This window comes from Macrobrachium rosenbergii, chromosome 14, assembly GCF_040412425.1.
Source record: "Macrobrachium rosenbergii isolate ZJJX-2024 chromosome 14, ASM4041242v1, whole genome shotgun sequence".
Classification (NCBI taxonomy): domain Eukaryota; kingdom Metazoa; phylum Arthropoda; class Malacostraca; order Decapoda; family Palaemonidae; genus Macrobrachium; species Macrobrachium rosenbergii.
This window is the reverse complement of record NC_089754.1, coordinates 30299148-30307383: the sequence shown is the minus strand read 5'-3', so window position 1 is coordinate 30307383 and position 8236 is coordinate 30299148. Positions and strand designations below refer to the sequence as shown.

Here is an 8236-nt window from a genome sequence, read left to right as displayed (position 1 = left end):
ACAATATCCATAAACAAAAATTCAAATTTACCAATTCTTGCCATAAATACCTTACAGGTATTAGGGATTACATGTAAATGATTCATCTTCTACTCCCAATTCGTAGGAAATCAATGCTTTATAAACAGACCCTGATGTTCACAACTCTAGCTTGATTTATTCATAGACTTTGCTAACCGTATCAGGCCATATCTTGTTATGGTTGTCAGCCCGTCATTAACTTTGGAAGTTGGTTGTCAATAGTTTGCAGGAATTCTCAGAAGAGAGAGACACACATACACGGCTGTGCTGTGAATCTACAGTCGTTCCTATACTTGAGGGTTTTATTATTATTATTATTATTATTATTATATTATTATTATTATTATTATTATTATTAATTAAATCATCGTTCAAGTTCGTGGAGGTCTCTTGTTCCTGTTTTATGTATAGAGCAAATATTTCTAGAGAAGTTAGTTTACATTTTCTCTCTCTCTCTCTCTCTCTCTCTCTCTCTCTCTCTCTCTCTCTCTCTCTCTCTCTCTCTCTCTCTCTCTCTCTCAGAAATTTCTTATAGTATGTATTATAGTGGATTAATTCCTTTATCAAATTCAATGGGAGTGCTTAATTGCTCATTTGAGGGGATTATGTAGATAAAGCTTTAATACTCAATGGGTATTTATACACAAACAAATTGCCTCTCATTATATTTCTGAAAAAAATCCAGTCTTATGTAGTGCTGACACCGTTCTAAAAGTAGTAATCCTCCTCCTAGACTGGAAAACTATGTCATATGGCCATTGGGTATTCAAGGGTGGTCTCCATGAACGTACTAACACGGATTCTGATAAACTTATCCATTGGTAATCATCTTCTTGTGTATAAGCTTCGAGTTTTCTATCAATTATGAGAGTGGCGTCCGCACCTCGAGATCTTGAGTAAGCTGAATATTGCACGCTGAGATCTGTGATAGCTTCGGGGCTGTCTGCTGTAGCGTTGTATCTGCTGTAGCGTTGCATGATTGAGACCGTTCCCTAATTTAACTTCTGTTACTTCTGGTGCAATTGTATGGATTTCTAGTTCTACCTTTAGATTGTGCTTAATTCTCTATTTTCTGGATCTTTATCTTGCTCTCCAACCACTCCATCTCCGTCTTCACTGTCTTAAACGCTGAATGGCCAAAAGTGCAAGGGAGCTTGGCTTGACAGCCTAAATTTCATGGATCAATAGGTCTATGTTTCCAATGACGAGAGGGGCCTTTTCAGCTGGGTTTATAGTACATTACAAGGGGTTAACCGCCTGATTACCGTATTCTTTAACACTTCTTAATCTCACAAATCTATAACCATTCCTAGTGTCCAGCATTACATTTGTGGACATGAGAATTTGCAAGAACCGACTTTGCAAGAACCTTGCTTATTCGGAGGAATGGGTTACTGACGTCATCATAGCACCACGGTAAGGAAGAGCCCTTATTTACGTTGTCTTTCGTCGTAACATTCAAGATCTGTGTATCCTTTTATGCAGAGTGAGTATGGAGATCCTTTCGCCCCCAGTATGGAGATCCTTTCGCCCCCAGTATGGAGATCCTTTCGCCCCCAGTATGGAGATCCTTTCGCCCCCAGTATGGAGATCCTTTCGCCCCCAGTATGGAGATCCTTTCGCCCCAGCCCCCCCAGTATGGAGATCCTTTCTATGGAGATCCTTTCGCCCCAGTATGGAGATCCTTTCGCCCCCAGTATGGAGATCCTTTCGGTATGAGATCCTTTCGCCCCCAGTATGGAGATCCTTTCGCCCCAGTATGGAGATCCTTTCGCCCCAGTATGGAGATCCTTTCGCCCCCAGTATGGAGATCCTTTCGCCCCCAGTATGGAGATCCTTTCGCCCCCAGTATGGAGTCCGTTTTGTCATTCATGAGGAAAATCTCACCAATGAAATCTGACAAAATTCTCTTCTTAAAGTCACCCCTCGACCTGTTGGTGAATAAGACGTTCAGAAGACCTTATTACCAATATCAAAAGCATCCTTAGCCTCTGCAATATACTCTTGTTCCGGTTTACCTTAAAGAATTAGATTTCACGTATCAAAGGCCTTCTAGTGGACATATCAGAAATATTCTATAATAAGACTTCGGGACTTGAAAGGAGGAAGATCAAATATCTGAAACGAATTTCAGATATCAAACGAATTAGGGGTAAAATAATTTTCAGCATTTGCTTTTTCAATTAGCAGGAGTTAAGAGTTCTGAGATACTTTACTTTCATGTACGATTTTAATGCCCTTTTTATATGAATGCCTCAAGTTTAAATTTTATATTTGCTATACTTTCATGTTGTCCTCTGGTTTAAGGATATAAAAAGCCCAACCAAACTTGATTAGCAAGAAAAGTTATCTAGTTCAAGGAAAACCAAGCCTTTGATCTCATGCAGGTATAAAGTTTACTGCTAAGAATTTTATTCAAGAATAGATTCGAACGTTACCTAACCTGTTAAAGAGGGCTGCATATTGGTTTGTGAAATAAAATAAGAAAAGATCGAATGCAATGAGTTATGAATTATATTTTAAGCAACTACCTTCCAGGACATTAGATACGACATTAGCTGTTCCATTTTGTAAATGGACAACCAGGTTGTCCTTGTTTTTTTAATACACATTTACCCATTTCTTTGTCAACGAAATGTTCCATGGTAAGTATTTGAATTTATAACATCTGACAAGAATTTAAACCATTTTTCAGAAATACAAAGTCTAACGGTTCCAAGATATAGCAAGAAATATCGAATACAATACATATTCGCGAATAAAACGTGTAAACTGACCTTGTACCACAAGGAAATTAAAGCACAATAAACAAAACAAGGAAACTTTAGCACAAGCGCTACGTTTCAACCCTTGGGTGTTAATGGTCAAATCTCCTGACAAACTAATCTCGGCCATTTCCCGCTAACGTTAGCAATTTCCTGCTGAAGCCGAACAGTAGCAGGCTTTCTGTTTCACCCTCTGATGAAATGTTTTTCGTTTTCCGCCGTTTTCCGCAGGGTCGAATGAACTGGCTGACTTTCAGGTACGTGGGACACGGAGAAATATGTTATTTCTTTGTGACTGCTGGTAGAATATTGAAATGTAATATTACTTTGTGATTCATGGTAAAATATTGCAACAGGATATTCGTTGTAATTGCTGGTAATATATCTCAATGTATTTATTACCTTTGATTTATGGTAAAATATTGAAATATGATATTACTAGAATTTTAAGTCAATGGACCCTGTGGGCTCGTTAAAACAAAGCAAACCAACAAACCAACAAACCAACAAACCAACAAACCAACAAACCAACAAACCAACAAACCAACAAACCAACAAACCAACAAACCAACAAACCAACAAACATGTAAAATATATAAATAAAAATTAAATTATGTAAAAAATAAAATCTATAAATCTATAAATATAAATCTATAAAATCTATAAAATCTATAAAATCTATAAAATCTATAAAATCTATAAAATCTATAAAATCTATAAAATCTATAAAATCTATAAAATCTATAAATATAAAATATATAAAATATATAAATATATATAAAATATATAAATATATATAAAATATATAAATATATAAAAAATATATAAAAAATATATAAAAAATATATAAATATATAAAAAATATATAAATATATAAAAAATATATAAAATATATATATATATATAAAATATATAAAACATATATATAAAATATATAAAATATATATATAAAATATATATATAAAATATATAAAATATATATATAAATATAAAATATATAAAATATATATAAAACATAAAACATATAAAACAAAATATATAAATATAAAATATATAAAATATATAAATATAAAATATAAAAATATATATAGATATAAATATAAATATAAATATAAATAATAACAATAGGTAAAATATTAACAGCCGTTTCTGCGACGAGAAAAGACCATCTGGAAAATTTTATGAATCTCCGTTTAACAGAAATTATAATCATCCCTTACGCACACTAGAGGTGAAACTTTCTGCTGTCGTTGCAAACCCATTTAAAGCACAAGATAGTTTGCATTCTATGTATTTATAGTTTCAACCTATTGATACCATTGACAGCTAAGGAATTCTACTACAAGTGTATGATTGTCAGGCTGTGTGGCCAGCCTGTATTTTGGAATTGTGCCATGATCAAAATTTGTATCCAAAAAACAGTTTTAGTTTTAAGAGAAGTGAATGTCCAAAACCAACGATTAATGGCGAATTGAATAAAAGTGAATATATAATTTAAAAATTAAAAGTTGAAAAATTAAGTTGAAAAATAAGCAGTACAATTTTTTGCTATTACGCAAAGCCAACGAAGCTGACTGAAGGAATCTGTTATAATTTAACGAGAATAAATTTTAACGTGTTGACCCTACAATTCTTGAAATTCAGAACCTGAATTTACAAAGGGTACCGAAGAAACGCTAACGAAACACGTCTCATGGGGCACCGAAGGTACCATGCTAACATGTTAATTAACTAGAAGTACCATGCTAACTCCTCCAGTCTCCATGGGGTACCGATGATATGCTGACAAGTGAGATTTACCAGAGGTACCAAAAAGGCCACCGGGATTTACCAGAGGTGCCAAAAAGGCCACCGGGATTTACCAGAGGTGCCAAAAAGGCCATCGAGATTTACCAGAGGTGCCAAAAAGGCCATCGAGATTTACCAGAGGTGCCAAAAAGGCCATCGAGATTTACCAGAGGTGCCAAAAAGGCCATCGAGATTTACCAGAGGTGCCAAAAAGGCCATCGAGATTTACCAGGTGGTGCCAAAAAGGCCATCGAGATTTACCAGGTGGTGCCAAAAAGGCCATCGAGATTTACCAGGAGGTGCCAAAAAGGCCATCGAGATTTACCAGGAGGTGCCAAAAAGGCCATCGAAATTTACCAGGAGGTGCCAAAAAGGCCATCGAAATTTACCAGGAGGTGCCAAAAAGGCCATCGAAATTTACCAGGAGGTGCCAAAAAGGCCATCGAGATTTACCAGGTGGTGCCAAAAAGGCCATCGAGATTTACCAGGTGGTGCCAAAAAGGCCATCGAGATTTACCAGGTGGTGCCAAAAAGGCCATCGAGATTTACCAGGTGGTGCCAAAAAGGCCATCGAGATTTACCAGGTGGTGCCAAAAAGGCCATCGAGATTTACCAGGAGGTACCAAAAAGACCATCGGGATTTACCAGGAGGTACCAAAAAGACCATCGGGATTTACCAGGAGGTACCAAAAAGACCATCGGGATTTACCAGGAGGTACCAAAAAGACCATCGGGATTTACCAGGAGGTACCAAAAAGACCATCGGGATTTACCAGGAGGTACCAAAAAGACCATCAGGTTTTACCAGAGGTACCAAAAAGGCCATCGAGATTTACCAGGAGGTACCAAAAGGCCATCGAGATTTACCAGGGGTACCAAAAAGGCCATCGGGTATTTAAAAAGACCATCAGGTTTTACAGGGTACCAAAAGGCCATCAGGCCATCGAGATTTACCAGGGGTACCAAAAAGGCCATCGGGATTTACCAGGGGTACCAAAAATGACAACGGGTCAAGCCCCGTGGTACCGAAGACATGGCAACACGTTAACATACCAGAGGTTCTGAATAAAAAGCCAATTTTCCTGAAGCACCAAAGAAATATGATAAAGAGTTACCCTAAATGTGGCAAGTTTTCGAGATTGATTTAGACGTGATACGGGCCTCAGAGCTATACTCAACCAATAGACTATACAGATGCCTGAGGTATGCAAAAGGCAAGAAGCTAAGCACCTGGAAAATCTAAGCACCTGGAAAATCTAACCACCTGGAAAATCTAACCACCTGGAAAATCTAACCACCTGGAAAATCTAACCACCTGTAACTCAATGCAGGTTTGTTTGTTGTATGATTAGGATATAGTTACTTGATATAGTCACTGGGCTATAAATTTTAACAAAATAGTTACGTTAATTCTAATTGTATTAGTTCTAAGTTAAAGTGACAATTACAAATTTTAACCTATATATAGTGCATGAAAAAAGTAAAGTCATTAAAAATAATACTTTTAAAAGTTAAATTACTTAGCACCAAACCTTTTCCAACACCAAACTTTTGTAAACGTTAACGTCCTTAAAAGTTGCAAAATCTAAGATTCAGTCACAGTTAAAAATCAGAATTTAACGTTAAAATTTTAAGTTACATAATTACAGATAAAACATTAGCTTAAAACAAACAATATTTAAATACATACTTTCATTTAAATGAAGACTTAGTTATTTAAATCATTCAAATCCAAAACTTTGTAGTTACGTTGAATTTTAAAAATTCCAAATGCCATTTAAATTTTAAGTGGCTTAAAGATACACTAAGCAGTAAGTTATATTAAAGAAAAAGCTTTAAGTTATGGTAGGTTAACTTAAAAACATGGCTGGTTAAATACACTTAACACCTGATAAAACATTTCGAAACTCCCCCCCCCCCAACCCTGCCTGCAGGTCATATGACCTGCAGACAGGGTTTTGAAACCCCCCATGACCCTGCCTGCAGGTCATATGACCTGCAGACAGGGCATGGGAGGGGCCTCCACCCCTAGAGGGGCACCGCCCCTGTAGGGGTGGAGGTAAAAAAAAAAGTTTGGTTGGTATTGAAAGGAAAACTAAAAACTTCCTCAAACCAACCTTTGAATATTAAACCAGTCCTGGTGAGTGTGTGTTCAATGCTTGATTAAACCAATCCTGGTGAGTGAGTTAAGTACTTATTGCATTCACAAGAGTAGTTTGAGGAGAGCATCTTGGATTGTGTGAATGTAAAGCTTGAATTTAAATGCATCTGAAAATAAAAAGTCGTATGGTATTCAGGATTACCATACATGCTAAATTCATTCGTTTTCAGAATAAAAATAAAGATATAAATTTATACATGACGTAAAGCTTAAGTAAAAAATGGACAGTCCTATAAAAGTTCTGATGCCAATGATTTGTTTTTAAAAACGGTAATATTAAATACTAACCTTCTTGGAATTAAGGAAAACTCCAGTTGTAAATTCTATATCAAATCCTCACTAAATAGGAGAATCTTGCACTGTGGAGGAATTCTCAATTGCAGGACCCAGATTCTGAAAAAGTTAACACATGAAGTCTGGAACTAAACGGTTAAAACCAATTACCATACGTCTAAGCTTTCCAGGATGAAGTTATTAATAGTTATAATTGAAAAATCAGACAAGTCAGTTTCCCACATATGGTAGGCTACTATGACGATAACGAGAAGGGTACTTGCAAGCCTTTAGGTTTTAATTATTTTTGATATACAAAGATTTTCATAAAATAGAATAAACGAAAAACGACTAAATATTTTAAGTATTTTAAACCAAAAAACCACACCTACATAAACTTTAAATTTAAAATTTCAAAATAAATCAAAATCTAAATTTAAAATTAGTGATTCCAAATGAAATGCTTAAGTAATGTTATACACAATACAAGTACCTGTCATTGATTAACAATTTCGGGAATAATTAAGATAACCGGAATAACAAAACGTAGGTGTCAACAAATAAAAACTGTTGGAACTACAAAGCTTTTTAAGGGAACTAGAATTGAAACATAAGTGTCTACTCAGCCTGCAAGGTTTTCCATTCCTAGACGTAAACCAACGAAGATCGTTGTAGATTATACTTTATAAAGATTCATTTCCCCACCGCAACCAAACAGTTTTCCGTAGTGTGCACAGAGAACACGACAACACTAACACACCTCACGATAACTGAGAAATCTTCATTTGGTGACGTTGGGAACTTGGAACCCCTTTTGCGATGACGTCATCACCAAGGACGACTTACCAAGCATTTTCAGACACGGACGAAGTAGCCCCGAAGGATGACTTAGACTCTGTTGTTGTTCGAGGGAAAACTGACAAAGAAGGTATTCATGTTTATTGCTGGATTTACGATAAATTCCGGATTTTCTGCTTAAAGTGGCCTCTATATATCATAAGAGAACAATTACTTTAAGCCAGTTTTACGAAATTGGACGAAAATTCTCAAATTTTACTGAACTAGTGATGGAAACGAAAGAATTTTTCTCTACTGTATATCTTACACTTTCATTTATTTTTTCTAATATTAATTCTTCATTCTCTCATTAGAATCTTTGTCATTTCCTTGATTTATTAATCGTAATATTTTCCCAAGCCACAACAGAAATTTTACACTTGTTATTCAT

At 35.6% G+C, this 8236-nt stretch overlaps 1 long non-coding RNA gene across 1 annotated transcript; it reads right to left on the bottom strand.

Annotated features, from left to right (window-relative positions):
- Nucleotides 1-671: 671 nt before the first annotated feature.
- On the bottom strand, nucleotides 672-7761 carry LOC136845583 (uncharacterized). Its single transcript, XR_010855193.1, has 4 exons — nucleotides 7631-7761; nucleotides 7024-7128; nucleotides 6692-6842; nucleotides 672-1952 (listed from the first exon to the last, which is right to left on the bottom strand). It is a non-coding gene; the product is annotated as an uncharacterized lncRNA (long non-coding RNA).
- Between the last annotated feature and the right edge of the window lie 475 nt (nucleotides 7762-8236).